This window comes from Myotis lucifugus, unplaced genomic scaffold, assembly GCF_000147115.1.
Source record: "Myotis lucifugus unplaced genomic scaffold, Myoluc2.0 scaffold_33, whole genome shotgun sequence".
NCBI classification, from domain to species: Eukaryota; Metazoa; Chordata; class Mammalia; order Chiroptera; family Vespertilionidae; genus Myotis; species Myotis lucifugus.
Window position 1 is genome coordinate 7,466,305 of NW_005871081.1, and position 18,880 is coordinate 7,485,184.

The 18,880-nt window shown below is 36.0% G+C and overlaps 1 pseudogene; it reads left to right on the top strand.

Annotated features, from left to right (window-relative positions):
* Positions 1–230: 230 nt before the first annotated feature.
* Positions 231–7,464, top strand: LOC102441092 (annotated as a pseudogene).
* The last annotated feature ends 11,416 nt before the right edge of the window (positions 7,465–18,880 follow it).

Consider the following 18,880-nt stretch of genomic DNA (forward strand, 5'->3'; position numbering starts at 1 on the left):
GAATGCCTTCTTATTGAATCTTATCCTTGTCTCTGTGATTTTTTTAATACCACCCAATAATCTTCATTTTTGTCATTCAAATCCATTTTCAAAAATATTTAGAGTCTCGAGCTCTACCTGGTAGCGAAACGTACACGCTCTGGTTCTTCAGTACCAGCAGCTGTCATGGAAGTCGCTTGATTCCTCTGGGCACATCTGCACCACACACTCCACCATCATAAGCTGCAGTCATGGTGAAGCTCACAAAGGCTGGTAAAAATCAAGCTTGACCCCAAGAAAATGGCTCCTCTTCCAAAGGAGGTAGAAGAAGATAGTGAAGATGGGGAAATGTCAGATGAAAAAGATGAAAGCAGTGGAGAAGAGATTATCATTCCTCAGAAAAAAAGGCATGAAGGCTACCACAATTCCAGGAAAGAAGGTGATGGTTTTCCCAACAAAAAAGCTTGCAGTTGCCACACCAGGCAAGAAAGCAGTTGTCACCCCTGGCAAAAAGGCAGTGGCTATGCCAACCCCTGGCAAAAAAGTAGCAGTTACACCAGCCAACGCTTTAGCCACACCTGGTAAGAAGGGAGGCACACCAGGCAAAGCATTGGTAGCAACCTCTGGTAAGAAGGGAGCAGCCACCTCAGTCAAGGGAGCAAAGAATGGCAAGAATGGCAAGAAGGAAGACAGTGATGAGGAATATGATGATGACAGTGAAGAGGAGGATGATGAGGAGGATGAGGATGATTTGAGCCAGCAGTGATGAAAGCTACTGCTGCTGCCCCTGCCTCAGATGATGAGGATGATGATGAAGATGAGGATGAAGATGAGGATGATGAAGAAGATGATGACTCTGAAGAACCTATAGAGATTGCACCAGCCAAAGGCAAGAAAGCTCCCATAAAAGCTGTTCCTGTGAAGGCCAAGAGCACAGCTGAGGATGAGGATAAAGAGGAGGAGGACGAAGAGGATGATGATGATGATGATGATGATGATGATGATGAAGAGGATGATGATGCAGAAGAGGAGGAGGAGGAAGAGCCTGTCACAGAAGCACCTGGAAATCTTGAAATCGAAAGAAGAAAACGGCCAAATAGAAAGCTGCTCATGAGGCCAAGAAACAGAAAGTGGAAGGCACAGAACCAACTATGACTTTCAATCTCTTGTTGGAAACTTGAACTTCAGCAAGTCTGCTCTTGAATTAAAAACAGGTATCAGTGATGTTTTTGCTAGAAATGATCTTGCTGTTGTGGATGTCAGAATTGGTGTGTCCAGGAAGGTTAGCTATGTAGATTTTGAATCTGCTGAGGACTTGGAAAAAGCCTTAGAACGCACTGATTTAAAAGTCTTTGGCAATGAAATTAAACAAGAAAAAACTAAGGAAGAAGACAGTAAAAAATGATCGAGATGCAAGAACACTATAGGTAAAAATATGCCTTATAAAGTTACTCAGGAGGAATTAAAAGAAGTATTTGAAGATGCTATGCAGATCAGATTAGTCAGCAAGGATGGAAAGAGTAAAGGGATTGCCTATGTTGAATGTAAGACAGAAGCTGATGCAGAGAAAACCTTGTAAGAAAAGCAGGAAACAGAAATTCTCAACCTGTGGGTCGCGAACAATGAAAATACATCCTGCATATCAGATATTTACATTACGATTCATAACAGTAGCAAAGTTACAGTTATGAAGTAGCAACGAAAATAATTTTATGGTTGGATGTAACCATAACATGAGGTACTGTATTAAAGGGTAGCGGCATTAGGAAGGTTGAGAACCACTGATTTAGATAACATTTCAAAGGAGATACCCTGTTGATTTTGACTGGATATTCGTAAAAACTTTTTAAAGAGATGAGTGATAAAGCGAACCCTTATCTGTAAGTTTTGAATTTATATTGTTTCTTCCCATGTACCAAACCATTTTTTTCCTACAAATAGTTTTTTTATGTGTGTGTGTGTGTGTGTGTGTGTGTGTGTGTGTGTGTGTGCTGGAGTATAAAGGGAAGCAGAATGTTTCATCATAATTTTGCTTCAGCAGCTACAGGACAAATTAAAAGTCCTAAACTCTGGCTCCAGAAAAAAAAAAGAAAGAAAACTAAACAAAAAAGGCTCTACAAAAAGAGATGCAAATGAAAGGCAAATAATAATGAATCATTTCTAACACAGAATTGATTTGGAGAAAACAATATAACTTGCAACCACAGTTTTCAACCTACAAAGTATAATGCTACAAATCTATCTAGATAAAAGCTACCAGAGCAACAGAAAAGGAAGGGGCACATTCAGATTTTGTTTTTAATTATAGAAAAATGGTATCAGTTGTGGAAGCAACAATTCATGTTAATACCCCAGCATGTGCCTACTTTCTAAATCTTTTAACTTCTGTAGCTAGTAAACTAGTGATTTTCACTAATGAAAGGGTCAATCTTCAAGAAAGTATCCCTTCCAAACAATATTGAGAAAAACATGATGCTATAAATCCCCCAAAGAACAAATAAATTAGCTCAGGTCCTGGCCAGTTTTGTTTCAGGACTAAAGTATGGGAAGGATGTGGAAGAATGCTGTTACATTCATCAGTTTCATATCAAACTAAATGTTGTCTTGAATGCCTTTACTGTGTGACATGGTATAGATTTGCTTCAGTATTCAAAAGGCATAAATCTTCCATCTGGATTATATTGAAGGTGTGAAAGTTTATAGTTGAAAGACGTGTACTTGGCAAAAACTTAAAATTACAGGAAGCTTTTTGAGTAAGTGAAAGGTGAGAAATTACTACAGTCAAAAGATCTGAATATCTGATTTCTTCATTTTGAATTTTACAGTTTTCTTTACAGCACTCAGAACTTAAATGCGTCTAAAATCACTATCATTTTATATTTATTTTTCAAAAAAATCTTTTGAAATATTTTTCTCACTCATGTAGAAGACTATTTCTTTATAAAAGTGGTACAAAATATACAGAAAATTCGTATTTTACAACTTTTAGCATATTGAGAGTCAAACCAAAAGGAGTGGAGAAAAGAAGATCATAAGAAAAAGCACACTTTAACAGGAATGTATGTCCCCAAAGCTAGATTTCCTTAACTTTCAAAACTTTGAAACAGAATGGCTAAGTTAACAGCACTCTTAGTGCCAGAATTGAAGGGTCCACCTGAAGATAAGCTTTTCTGAGGTCCTTGCACTCATTCGAAGTAGGGTACCAATTCTTGCACACACAATTTGATCCGTCTCTCCAGGCTTCACGCCTGTGCGAGTGTGAGCTCATCCACTTCTGAATGAATGATTCCCAGTCTTTACCTCCAGGCTTCATGGCTCCTTCTGCTTGTTTTTGTAACTCCCCAGTGTACATGTCTGAAGGCACCCACACACATGCAGAGAAATGAACTAGATGTTTGTAAGATTCAAATCTATTCTCTATACCAATCCCTGTGCAGGTAAACGAGTGAGTACCTTGGAAATAATCTTCAATTCTTTTCTTTTTCCAGGCCACCTATTATAAACCCTCCTTCAAAATACACTTTGGGAGATCATTTTAGCTCCCACATATCTCTCACTTTTATCCCATCCTATTTAAAATTATCAACATGCCATTAGTATAAGGACTCATTTTTTACCTTAGTCTCCAGCAATAGCCTGTAAATTGGTCTTTCTGACTTCAGGTCTATATATATACCCACAGTGGCCTTAATGTTGTGCAATTTTAAGAACAAAATCTGATTATACCAATTATTTTTTAAATCCCTGCAGTGTGTCTCCAGTAAACACAAGATTAAAAATGAGCCCAATGAACCCTGGCTGGTGTGGCTCAGTTGGTTGAATGTCATCCCCTGAACCAAAAGATCTTGGGTTTAAATCCCAGTCAGGGCACATGCCCAGGTTGTGGGTTTGATCCCTGGTCAGGGTATGTACTAGAGGCAACCAATATGTGTTTCCCTCTTACCTCTCTCTCTCTCTCTTTCTCTGTCTCTCTCAGTCTCCTCTCTCTAAAATCAATAAATAGATTAAAGAGAAAAGACAAATGCAATGATAAATAACTAGAGGTCGTTATGTGACTACTTATAAACATGTACATAATATTAAAAACTGATTGTATATAATAATAACATTGTCTAATTTGTGCATATAATACAAAAAAATAGCATAAACAAAATAGTTGACAATAGTTTGGAATCTGAGAAAAATAATTAAAATTAAAACTAAGATCCTTTTATTGTTTTGAAATTGAATAGAGTCATTAATTCACTTTAGATTACATTAATCTAACTTATTATGTGAATACATAATAATATCAAAGGGGCCCACTAAAATTAGAGATTATTTGTAAAAATTCCTAATTAACCAAAGAAAGAAAAATATAGTCAGACCTGATAGATCAAAGTTCTCTGAAAAATTAAGGTATGGAAAGTTTTAAAAATAAAGGGTAAAAAAATATCTACCAGGTATATGTTAAACAAGTGTCAGATGATGCAGCTGTATTAATAACAAATCAATTAGAAATAAAATTATAGTAGAAATAAGGTGTGTCTATATAATGATAAAATCTTTTAATAAATAAAATTATAAGTTATTTAAACTTATACACTTTCAATATTATTACCCAAAGATATATTTTTCAAGAATTGAAAGAATTACAAAGATAGTACTATCTGCCATCACAGTGGGAAACTGTCATTTACCTCTCTCTCTAAGATATAACAGGTAGACCATTAAAAAATACTATGAATTACAACAGCATAGTTGTATTAGTCAAGGTCCAATCAAGAGCCAAAATTACATGGCAATTTGAACAAGGACATTTTAATATTAGTAATTACTAGAGGTCCGGTGCATGAAAATTCATGCACTGGAGCGGGGGATCCCTCAACCCAGCCTGCCCCCTCTTACAGTCCAGGAGCCCTCAGGGCAGGAGGTGACCCGGCAATCAGGGGAAGACAATGCTCCCATCACACCTCTGCTGCTGCCACTGCTGGCAGTGCAAGCCTCGGCTGGCCCTGGTTACCTGAGCCTTGGGCAGCCCTAGGCAGCTGGGCAGCTGCCATCCATGGTTTGCCTGTGTCTTGGGCTGGCTCTGGGCAGCTGGGCAGCCGACAGCCAAGGCTTCCTATGCTGCGGGTGGGCAGTCAATTAGCATGTTCCCTCCTTATTGGCCGTGTGCGCAGCCATCTTTGCGACAGCGTGGGGGTTAGTTAGCATATTCCCTCTTTATTAGATAGAATGAATTATAACTGAAAGGTGGCTATGGGTAAAATAAAAATAATAATATCAGATATAAGAGCACCTTCTACCTCTAGGGCTGAGATGGAATACCTATAGAAGAAAAAATTCGGAAACCACCTCTCTACCACCCCACCCTAAGATCCAGATCTTTCCATAACTCTACCAATGTAGCTTAACACCATAAAATTTGGTAGAAGAACAATGTTGGATGGCCACAGGGGAGCTCCACAGGGTGGATTTGGAATGAAGAAGCAATTTTGTCTGACACAACAATCAATCATCCTGATCTAGGTGACCACATGTAGAAAACTGCTCCCAAGGGGGACACACTTATTTTTGGCTCTCACATTATTTCTTAAAATATAATAACAAAAGTTTTATGGATTTGGAAACTAGAAAAAAATATTTTTATAATGTTCATGAGTCAAATAGAAAATTATAAAGAAATTTTAAAATATTTAGATAAATAATAATACAGTAAAATATTAAAATAATATTTAGAATGAACAGATAAAGGAAATATTGTACATCAAAAATTTAGAATGCAGTTTAAAAAGCTCTTAGAGAGATTAGTAGTTCACTTTTTAGAAGAACTAAACCTCAAAATCAGTGAGCTATTCATTTACAATATAAAATAAGAAAATGATTATAGAAATAAATCTATAAGAAATTAGAAAAGATAGAAAATAAAAATAAAGGCAGAAATAAAAAGAAAGTAGAAAAGATAGAAAATAAAAATAAAGGCAGAAATAAATGAAAAGTTAAATAGAGAATGAAATAGAAAACATTGTAAGCTTCAATAAAGTCAAATGTTGGTTCTTTAAAATACAAATCTCTGACAAGCTAATAATATACATATTTAAAAGATGGAGAAAGAGAGATAAGTAATGTTATTAAATAAGTACTGACACTGGAGGACAAGGAAGAGGAGTGAAAGAGAAAAAGAAAGAGGAAGAGGAGGAGACCAGGAGCTGAAGGGGAGAGGAGGAAGAAAAATAGAAAAAACATCAATTATTTGGTGGAGTTTACCTTTCCAAACACCAAGACTTAAGTAGAAAATGAAAGCAGTTGAATAATTTTAAAATAGCACTGGGGATGGAGTAAAAGAGTCCAGAAACTGTAAAAAATGTGAAGGAAAGTTGATTTTGATAGCATAAATTGCAAATTGGTAGGGAGAATGATAGATTATCTATATATATAAAAGCCTAAGCAACCAGTCAACCGGTTGATCAGCAGCAGGAGCAGCGGGGCCTGGATGGCGGAGCAGTGTGGTGCCTGGCCCAGGTTCAGGTTCCTCCCCAGGCCACCTCTGCTTTGCGCACTACTACATCCCTCGGGGGGTGTTGGACTGCAGGTTTCAGCCAATCCCCGCAGGCCGTGTGCGGAGGGACCTGGGCCTCTAGTTTAATACAAATTAAAGAGGTAATTATTCATCTGTAGGGAAAATATTAGATTTAATTAACTTCTGACATAATAAAAATATGAAACCCAAGCGGATTAAATATATAAATATGAAAAGTGTAATTGTGATTTTGAAGTATGGATGATCTTTTAAATGCTATTTGCAAAGCACATTAAAACAAAATGGTTTTCATTTTAGTAAAAAGGGGACCATAAAAAGATGTAAAAGACAAACCATTAATTAATGTTTGGGGGTTGTTGATTGGGTTGCAACCCCCCAAAACTCCAACAAATCAATAATAATAATTTAAAATAAATCTATGAGGGATAATTTCTGGAACTGTATAATAAAAAGCTCCATAAGAACCTCTCCCCAGTGAAAAAACCATAACTAGTTATAATTATTTTTTAATTAACGTTTCTGGAAATTGTCCTACGGCCATAGAACAAATGTTTTAAAATATTCTAGACAATCTGTTAAATTTGAGAAGAGCGAGCTTCTCTGGCACTGGAGCAAGACTCCACTCAGCACCCCAAGTTGAGCCGGACGGAAGCTCCAGTCTGAACAGTTTTGGAAAAAAATATGTGAGCTGCTCTCCCTCCAGCTCTCAGCCCAAAGCTGTAGTCTTTCTCCAGGACAGGTACTCAACCAGCATTTTTATCCCCCGAACTCCATGTGGCAGTGATCATATTCCAGATGAATGTAGCTCCCTCCCTCCACCCAGCCCTACCCAACAGGCAGCAAGCCAAGAACACTGGAGCCTTATCACCCTCATCCCTGCTCCCTGGTAGGTTCAGAGTTCCACATCAGAAGAGGAAAACCAAGAATACCAGAGGCTACTAACCCCCATCCGGAAGAAATAAGGAAATAAAATAAATCTCAACCCCATTTTCATACCATATAAAAAATAAGTTGACATAGGTGATAGACTTAAACATCACTGCTATAGATTAAAATAAAGAAGGAAATCATTGTGAACTTGAGAAGGGCAATGATTTTTCAGATAGAATACCCAAAGCAGAAAGAAAATTTAGCAATTGGACTTCTTTAAAATTTTTAAATTTGCTCTTCAAAAGACAATGTTAACACAATGAAAAGATAGGTACAGACTGGAAAACATTTTTTTTTCAATTCATATGTTTAACAAAGAATGCAGTAAAATAAATCCCTATATCTCAGTTATTACATTTAATTAGAAGATTTGAATGGACATGAGATAAGATACAACTGGACAATATGCACATGAAAATGCTGGCTATTAGTCAACATAAAAATACAAGTTAAAACTACAATGAGATACCTTTCCACATCCATTAGGTTGCCTAGAATTGTGACTTGTTTAAGAATTATGTGTTCATTTTATTATTCTTTCTACATTTCTGTTTTATATTTTTCAAAATTAAAAATATTTAAAATACATAGGTAAACTATGTGTGTAAATTAAGTTGATACTATTATATTGTTAACACAATATTGAACAATATAAATTAAGAAGTGAAATATTTGAAGCAACTTAAAAATAATATTAACCTAGTTTCATTATTACTATATTAATTTATCAATATGGAATTGATATAATCTATTATTGTATGGTTGTACTGGGTGCAAAATATATCCCAAAACTCAAAAATAAGTTCTTGAAAAACAAATAGTGCAGTAAAGTTTTATTCATTATTTATGAAAATTTAACTCATTTACATAAAAAATTAAAGCACAAAATATAAGAGTTTGAGGATACTTAAAATTTTTTTGTTGCTAATCTAAAATCACTACAAAAAATATCTGAAGAAATATATGAAACTTTATTATTAGTGCTTGAGAAAAATTTGATGAGAAATATTATTAGGAAAGGGTCTTGGATTTTGTAAAGATTGTAGTGTATTGTTAATGGGAAACTCTGAAATTTAAGACAATTTTTAAAAATCTCATTTTACTTTGTTAACTTCTTAGTTACTATATGTAACTCTCTCCTAAGAAGGCAGTAAGAGTTTTTAAAAAAGTCATCAAAATATCTTTCAAAATTTTCCTGATGAGCTTTATATTTTCTCTTATACATCGAATAACCAATCACAAAGAAATAAAATCTCTGACAAATTGACAAGTTGGAATTGAAGTAATACAATTTGAAGGAGCTTGTAATTTTATGGGCATTATATATATACATATATATATTCTTAGAAATTATTACATGGTAATAAATACTTAGGAAAAATTATAGTTTTACTTCAACAAATGACCTCTAATGTAGGTTTTAATATTTTTGGCTTTATTAGAAAGACATATTTTAGTACTTAAAGCTGACAGATAATCCAACTGCTAGGACTGAATATATAAAATTAAAGGGAAATTTCGCAAAAGAAATAATGACTGTACTAAAAAACAAAAAAGTGAACTCATAATTTGATTAAGCAGTGGGCCAATATGTTTAACAGGATAATGTGATACCTTAATCTTATAAATTTTAAGGTACATTAATTCAGCCAAAACTAGTGGACTTCAGTTTAAACAAATGAAAATAATGCACATCTGATTCCACTTTAAACTTAACAGAAAGCAACTCAGGTTTATACATAAAATGCATCAAGTTGGTATGCAAAAAGGTCTTTGAAATGAATTTAATATAACAAGCCCTGGGAACCTCGGGTATTAAACATGGAAAAAAAGTTTTTTAAAATCTCATTAAATATTTCTCACTGTGGATCAGAATTTGTTTCTTTTTGATTCTACCTTGAGGTCTTGAAAGAGTGAGCAAGCTAATATGTGAATGACAGGATAATAATAACATTTTTATATCTCCTATCTCCAAGGAACTCAACTTCTTTATAGGTATGATCTCATTAATCCTCACAGCATCCCTGCAAGGTAGGTAGGTGAAAAGAACTATAATAACCACTTTATAAACGAAAATAGTGGGAAATTCAGTTTCATATACATGAAAATGAAAAGTAGTACCTTTTGACATTGAGTATAGTATTTCTATGTACTGGGCTGCTACTTTATAAACTTCAAGATTAGTTTCAAATCATTTTAATCATTAACTCATTAAGCAATGTCTCACTAAAAAATCCACCTATGTTCCACTAAGTTTATATTCTTCATTTTTAATGATATTTAACAAGAATATTTAAATTGTCATCATAAGATTTATCACTAAGCAAAACTGTTGTAAATTAACAAGACCTAAAAGGGTGCATCATGTAAACAGTATATTATCATAAGTGAATACAATTAAAAGAATATTCCAAGAAACAAGACATTTTACCTCACTACACATATAATTTTTCATCTAAAAATAAATGGCATTGCCCAGCAGGTGTGGCACAGTGATTGAGTGTCAACCTATGAACCAGGGGGTCACAGTTTGATTCCTGGTTAGGGCACATGCTCAGGTTGCGGGCTTGAAACCCAATGTGAGGCGTGCAGGAGGCAGCCGATCAATAATTCTCTCTCTTCATTGATGTTTACAGCTCCCTCTCCCTCTCCTTTTCTCTCTGAAGTCAGTAAATATATATTTTAAAAAATAAATAAATGGCATAAGCATTCATATGGCATGTAAAAATATTAAAATATATCAGATATTCTCCAGCTATACCTTTAATTGTTGATTATTAATATAATAAATTTGATGGTGAAAAGTTTGAAAAACACTAAAAAAATTACATAATGAAATTTATCATTACAGACAGCATAAAAATAACTTTTCATAATCCAACAATCCAGAATAAACCATTATATCAGCACGTTAAATTCCAGGTCCACACCTACACATGTGTTTTAACACATATATTATAAGGTACATATTTTACAATTATACTGACAGTTTTAAAACACATTTTATCTAATATTGCAATATTTTCAAGTGCTCAAAAATTCTTTAAAACATTAATTCTAACATCTGTATGGTAGTACATCATGAATGCATAATGATTTATTTAAAACATTTTCTTTGGCAGATAATAGATAGCATCTACTTTTTGTTTCATAAGCAATGCAAGGATGAGTCTCTACAAGCATCAATTTTTTAGTCTACTTTTTATGCTATTTCTGTAGGTTGTTTCTAAACATGAATTGCATAAAAGACATAATCTAACCCCACGTGTCAGTATTCATATCTCCAAGACTGTTCTTAAAAATGTGTATACCTTACATTCCCAGTACTCACCTGACTTTGTCTTCACAGGTATTCATGACTACAAGGTGGGGCAAAAGTAGGTTTGTAGTTGTGAATACATCAAACACAGAGTTTATTCTTGTATTATTATTATTATTAACTATTGTATTATTTTCTATATGAACAACTGTAAACCTACTTTTGCCCCATGGTGTTCCTTTTGTATATATTTTGTAAAGGGAAAATATTATTTCCCTCTCCTTTTTAAATTCTATTCATTTATTTAGTTACTTAGTTGATTAGTCAGTTATTCATGAAGTTAAACCTCACACACCACCCCCTTATTTTCATTAATTACTTGTGAATCCACATTTCTTCTTTATCTTTTTATTTCTTTTCCTCATTTATCTACTGGATGTGTTTTTTAATACATTTTGAAAAGAGTGTTAGCTTATTGAAATAATACATACTCTTTAAAAATATCAGACTGATGAAAAAGGAGACAACAAAGCAATAAAACCTAGCCACCTAGCAATAGCCTGCATGGTGACCAGGTATCTGTGTTCCCATAAACAGGCACATGTGTGGGTAGGGACTCATATTGATAATGAATGAGGAGAATGAGAGCTAGCGAACTCAATAATTTTAAAATGCTAAAATTACATTAGACATGCTGAAAAACATATTAAAGTATAATTGAATTTAAGAAAAGAAGTACAAACTCAACTGATACTGAAGGGGTTTTGAGATTTCATATAGATGTTTCTTCACTAGAGGAGGTACTGTTTCTTTTAAAAAATCTCTTTAAGATTGAGAGAAGAGATTCTGATATCTGCATTGAATTTGAAGTCATTGTGGTTTCATTTCGCCCACATCGTTACAGTTTAAGTACTATGAGACTGATTCCATGCTATATAAATGAGATTTTTAGTAGTGCTCTGTTTCCTTCTTCCCCCCTATCCCCACTGGCCTGTTTTTATTGCCTGTATTATTTCTTCCCTGTCATGTTTGATTGCATTTGCATCCTGTTCAGATATATAATTGGGTTTCTTTATGTAGATGAGTTTAATTCTCAACCTCAGTCATTTTACCACATCTTCTCTTTTCATACTTCTTGAGTTTGATTCCTTTATGGATTTCGTATGGGGTTGCGAAGTTAATTGGCATATAAATAATTTTATGTTTGAAAATATCTTTATACTCGATACTAGGACAACAGCTTGCCTGTGTATAAGGTTTTGGAGTCACACTTCCATTCCCTCAGAATAATGTAGGCTTTTCTGTAGTCTTGTCTCTAGTTCTCGAGACATCTGGGGGCCTGATGTCTTGCACTCTAGGTAAGTTTTCCCCCTAGTTGCCCTCTTGCTTTATCCCTGCAGTTCTTTACCTTATTCTGGATACGTCTCTTTTGACCTCCCTGTATTTGTACTTCCGTGATATCTAGTGTGCCCCTTCAATGATCATATCCAGTTATTTATTCATTTTACATTTGGTCACTTCTTCAGAATTTCAACTTATTCTGTCATGAATTAACATGACACCTGTTTCTATTGTATTTCCCTTGATTCAAATTCATATATATATCTGTAATGGTACCGTTTGGGTTTTGTATCTATTGCCTATTGTTTTATCTTTTCCTCTCATTCTGCCTTTTCATGTTTACATCTCTGCATTTTTATTTTTAATTCAGATGTTTATATAATGCACAGCACAAATGCACAATCTTGTTTCTCAAGCTTCTTTTCGTTTAGAATGTTTTACAAAATATTCTTCCTAATTCTTTATTTTTTTTTTTTACTGTAGTACCTTGCATCATTTTTGTCCCATTTTTTCTTATCCTACTTATATTTAATAGTAACGGCTCTGTCCAGACCTTTGTATTTGATAGTTGAATCATTTCCCCCTGGACTACAATTTGGAGTTAGAAGTGACTTGATCTTTTCCATCCCAGAAGGGTTAATATGACAGGATGACACGCTCAGTGGGATCTGAGGTTGGCTCTCTTCTGAGATGATGGAAAGTCTCCTGCAGGCGGACCTCCTTCGCACAGGCAATTGTGTCTTCCATGCTTCTGGAAAAGTTTTGTTGACCCAATTTAGCTCCTGCTCTGGGAGAAGGAAAAGCCCCTTGCTGCCTACGGTCAAATATCAGAGTGGTATGTGGAATCTTTCACAGTTCAGCACTTTTCCTTACCTCCACCCAGGGTCCACGTACCTACCCCTCAGACTGCTTCTTCCTAACTGCAGAATATAATGAGGAATCTCAGAATTGTATTAACTTGTTTTCTCTGAATAATTTCAGAGGTGGAGACTGGTGGGTTGGGAAAGGATTAGTCAGATATAAGAAGTTCATTAGACCTCCCCCCCCAGAGTCTTTATTTCTCTCTGTTCTTTATTTTTAAAAGTTTATGCAATAAGTCTATTCCCCTTTTCTTATCAGATGTTAAGATTCTGTTTTATTTATTTACCTATCTGTAGTTTATTTCATCTAGTTTTATTGCTGGGTGATTTAATTTTATATTTATTTTAAATTTAATATAATATATATATCAAATACATTTATATATTAATTTAATACTTAATGAAAATTAAAAGAGATGATCAGATGAATGTTCTTTTCTGGAAGATACAATATAATTTAAATTAATTTAATAAAAAATAAAACATAAGTTTATACACTTGAGTTCTTATTGAAATACATATCTAATTCAATCTTAGAAATTATCTCTTAAATATTGCATCTCCCAAATAAGAAATTATTACTATTACCCTCACCTCATTTCCTGATATTTGCTCTTCATAGCATAGTATTATAATGTCAATTTAGTAATACTTACATTGTTTATTAATTATAATATACATAGAGAATAAATGTCAATTCTAAAGCTAGATGGATTCCAAGATAACTATTAGCCACTTTACCTAGTTCCTTTCTGTTCTTTTGGCTATATCTCTTAGTTGGTTGAATTTTGGCATGTTCGATTTTTTTTTTAATCTTCTAGATTGCATACATCTAAGGATTTTTCAGATTTGAAAACTATCATTAATTTTTCTTTTTATTTAAAAACTATAAAATTTGGGGATTATAATGTATCCTAGAATTACTTTAGACAAACCTCTCCTATTATCGTATTATCTGGTCTTGAATATTATATTATGAATTACAAGGGCAGCTTGATATTTTTCCCTATTTAGTGGCATTTCCTCCCTAAATACTTTAGATTATTTTTTTTATCCATTGAATTCACTTCCTTTTTCAGAATCTATTTTGGAGTTGTTTATTGTCAGTTTTTCCTAGGATCTATAGGATTATTTCAATCTGTAATTTCACATGTCTCTGAACTCAGGTATTCTTTTTTCTATTTTATTTTTGAACTAGAGACCCGGTGCACGGATTTGTACACATTGAAAGGAAATTAATTAGAAGGTGGCTGGTGGGGCGGGACGGGCAAGACAGGCCGAACATGCCTGGAGCCAACCTCCTGTGCCCCCACCCCCCAGCTGGCCACATCTGGGGTGGTGCCAGGGCTCGAAGGGCATCTGTGGAGTGAGCGGGGTCCCTCCGGCAGATGGTGTCCCTCGGCCTGACCTGAGGAGATCTGGCCGAAACCCACAGTCCAACATCCCCCACAGGGTCCCAGAGTGCAAGAGGGCACTCTGCAAAGTTGCTTTCACTCGGCAGCTCCTGCGTTGAGCGTCTGCCCCCTGGTGGTCAGTGCATGTCATAGCTACTGCTTAGATGGTCAGACTGTCACTTAGGCTTTTATATAGAGAGAAAATGTTTCTTTTTCGTTTGTTCTGTCACATTTGTAAGGAACAAATGCAATTGATTTGTTGGCTCTCTTATGTTTTCATTTTATATCTATCATCTTATATCATACTAGGGGCCCGGTGCACGAAATTCGTGCATGGGGAAGGAGGGGTCCCTCAGCCCGATCAGCACCCTCTCCAATCTGGGAGCCCTCAGGGGATGTCCTACTGACGGCTTAGACCTGCTCCCCATGGTCCTCTGCTCTCTGCGGACCTGCCTGCTTGAGGCCACCGTAGGCCTGGTGTCTGCTGTCTGTAGGGGACTGCCTGTCCTTCGCCGCTGGGGTCAGGGGCAAGCAGCGCCCTGCTGTCTTCTCTCTGGCTCGCCACCGCAGGGGCAAGCAGGGCCCTGGTGTCTGCTCTCTGTGGGGGCCCTGCAAGGGACTGCTTGCCCCTCGCTGCCACGGCCAGTGGCAAGCAGGGCCCTGCTGTCTGCTCACTTGCTGAAGGGGACATTCCCGCCCCGTTCCTGGCCGCTTGGGTGTGCGCCAGCTTGGAGTGCCTGGGTCCTGGGGATGTTCCCACCCCAAGCCCGGCCGCTTGGCACCTGCAAGCGTAGCCCCGGCATTCCGGACTTCGGCCGCTCTGGCCTATGACGGACCTACAGGCTCAAAGCAGCCTGGCTCCAGAGGACGCCTGGTCCCTGTGACAGGGCTGGTGGCGGTTTCCCCTCCCGCTCCCGGGGCTGTGGCCGGTTTCCCCTCCCGCTCCCGGGGCTGTGGCCGGGTTTCCCCTCCCGCTCCCAAGCGCTGCCCATTCCCCTCCGAGCCACTGCCCCTCCTCGCAGCCGCTGTGGCTGGGCTTGCCCTCCCACCTCCCACCTCCCACCTCTGTAGCCTTGGGTCCGTTTCTGTCCTCGAGGCCTCTACTTAGCTCCCTTCTGTACCTCTTGGCCTCCATGTTGTCCTCAGTCTTCCCTCGCAACTGGTATATGCAAATTAACCGCCATTTTTAGCTTCTATAATTGAAACATTGTATTTTTTGGAGCTGTTGCTTCAGGAGCTCAGAGCCAGGCGGCAGCAGGCGGGGAACCTTGGCTTCCTCCGTCACTGGAGCAAGCAAGCCTTATGTTCCGCTTCAAGCTGCCTGGCTGCCGGCCGCCATCTTGGCTGACAGTTAATTTGCATAGGATATGCTGATTAGCCAATGGGAAGGGTAGCGGTCGTACGCCAATTACCATTTTTCTCTTTTATTAGTGTAGATACTTGTTGTTTTTACTTTCCAGTCTCCTTTCCTCCACCCTGTCCACAATGCATGTAATTAGTTCTTTTTATTGCTTCTTGTATATTTTTTTGTATCTATAATTTCTTTCTTTTATTACCTGAGATCTGTCAGCTTACCTGTCATCTCATTCTGTTTGCTTATAAATCTCTATTTAAGCCTTCATATTTATTACAATTTTACTTTTCTACACTTCTCTCATTTTTATTTTATTGTACTTTATTTTTCTCATCACCATTTATCCCCTCTATCTCTATTCCCTCTTCCACCTCCACCCACTGCTCCACCTACATAATCATCATACTGTTGACCGTTCTCTCTCTCTTTTAAAGATGAGTTGTTGAAAACTTTTCTAATAGAATGGAGAACAATTTTTTTAAAAATGTATGTTTCATTGAAAATTTATTTTCTTATGTAGGTTATTCAGAAAGTGTCTGCTCATGTTTCTGTTCTCCTTTTACATTTTCCTCTCTATTTATACACAGGATCCTTACTAACTTCTTTTACTTTGTGTGTGTGTGTGTGTGTGTGGCTTTCAGTATGGCCATGAGGGGCCTTAAAGTAAATATGCTTCACTTTTCTGTTTGAATAGAAATCTTTCAGTGTTTTCTTTTCTTTGGTTGCATATTATTTGAATTTTATTTTCTCATTGTACTATATTTAATTTGAATTGGAAACATTTTATGTGGGAAGCTATTTTAAATTGTCAAATAACTTTGCAAGAACACTAAATATTTTATAAATTTCCTTAAAAGGTTGAGAAATTCAACATATGAAACACATTTCTCTTATAGTCCTTGTGAAAGTGATTTGAGTTCATTTCTCTTTAATCTTTCCTTTATTCCCTGGAGCAACTACTAAAATTTATGCGAAAATGTTCTTTATTGAAAAATCTTGTTGATATTTTATTATAAGTACTCTAAACCAAAAAAATAACTGATAAGGTTAGTGTTGATGAACTAACTTTATGGAAGGAGCCTGCCAACAAAATTGGAGTACTATTTTTTAGTAGGTATTTTTGAATTTATTGTTACAACAAAATGCTATGAAAGATAAGATCCTTGCATTAGAGCCCTAAGTGACAATTTTAGAGCATAATTACTTTTTTATAAAACAGTATAAAGACAATGTAACTGTCATGTATCTTATAAAAGGAAAATCATGTTAGAAAAAATCAGGTTTGATAAATTCCTTCATTTTTTAAAAGATTTTGTTGTAGTCGATGTATCTTAGATTTTCTTTCCTGAAATCAGTTTATTTTGGTAACATTTTCTCTCACTGAGTTTGTTTTTTTAATTCTGAAATTATTTTCTTAAGCATATGATCAACAATATCTTTATTTTTTAAAAATATATTTTTATTGATTTCAGAGAGAGAGGGAGAGGAAGAGAGTGACAGAAACATCAATGATGAGAGAGAATCATTGATTGGCTGCCTCTTGCCCACCCTGGGGATCGAACCCACAACCTGAGCATGTGGCCTGATTAGGAATTGAACTGTGACCTCCTGGTTCATAGGTTGACGCTCATCCACTGAGCCATGCCGGCCGAGCAACAATATCATCTTTAAACTTTAAAATGTCCCCAGAATATTTACTTTTTAAAAAACATAATATATAAATCATGTCTAAACATAAGTGCTTATTATTTATTGGATTCTATCGATCTGGAGGGAAGACAACAATTGTAACAGTTGTCCTTTAACTCGGCATTGTCTTGAGCAACCAAGAGCTGTTTCAGAGGAAAATGGTGATATGCTCTACCCTGGAGATGTTGGTGCTCCACGATATAATAAAAGAATATGTTCCCGTGTTAATTATGGCTTTAACATAGCTCCAGATGGACATAATACATGATGTGTAAGCCTGGTGCCCTGTGTGTTCGTGCCTCCACCTGGACACTGTTGCTGGAGGGAATCAGAGCCCCTCCGGCAGCAGGTGGGCCATGGCAGGCGTCCAAGATGTAGCTCCTGATACTTTTGCTGCCCTCGGGGGAGATGTGCCGGATCACTCCACGGAAACATTTATGATTTCATTAAAGAATGAATCATCAAGAGTCAATGGGGGCCTGCTAATTGCCATTTAGAGATGTACATTTATTTTAACTATAAATAAAGGTATTTCCATCTCCTTCTGACCTAACCATTTGTGGAAGTTATTAATCCTAACTAAATTTTCTTATTACATTTGCCATTTTTAAAGCTTTCTAGTGTTTTTTCAACTTAAGAAGGATATATATTTCTACTAAGGAATTTCTGAAAATATTTTAAGAAACGTAATATGCCTTTCAATTTTTAGATTTATATAACTTCTCCTGAAACCTCATCCAATGGCTCCGTAGGCTTTTCACTGTTACACTGTCCTTTAAGAATTCTGGAATTCTGACACTGTGCAGAGTTTGCTCTCTAACATGTTTATTACAGCAACACATTTAACTCTTATCTTAATTTACTAGAGGCCCGGAGCACGAAATTCATGCAAGAGTAGGCTTTCCTTCCCCCAGCTGCCAGCACGGGCTTCCCTCTGGCACCCGGGACCCGGGCTTCCCTCACAGCCTGGCTTCGTCCGGAAGGCCGTCCAGAAGGATGTCCGAAAGGACGTCTGGTCTAATTAGCATATTAAGCTTTTATTATTATAGATTGTCCTAGCTTTTATATAAGAAAAAAAACGTTTTTGGCTTCAAGGTTATTGTATATAATAATACTTTTACAGCTATTTCCCAAAGATCTATCACCAATTAATACATAATTATGCAGAAAATCTTCAAAATTATTATAAATAATAGTTTTAGTTGGGGCAAAATGAATATTTGGCTATCAGCCTCTACATATATATTAATTCTCTGTTTAGATAAAACTCAGGAAAATATATTGCTTTGACTAATATTTCCTGGTAATTTTATAAAATGTTTTGACTTAAAACATACAACCTTTTCTGGCTAATTAAAATTCTATAATCCTGGTGATTTTTTTTTCATTCAAATGGAAAATATGATGGATAAATGAACCAGTCTATAAATGCTGCAATGAAATGTCTTCTTGAAAAATAAACTTATGTGGGTAAAGACTATTTTTTTTATGAAAAAATACTACAAATATAGACTTTTCCCGTGTTTATCCACAAATCTATTTTATTGGAAT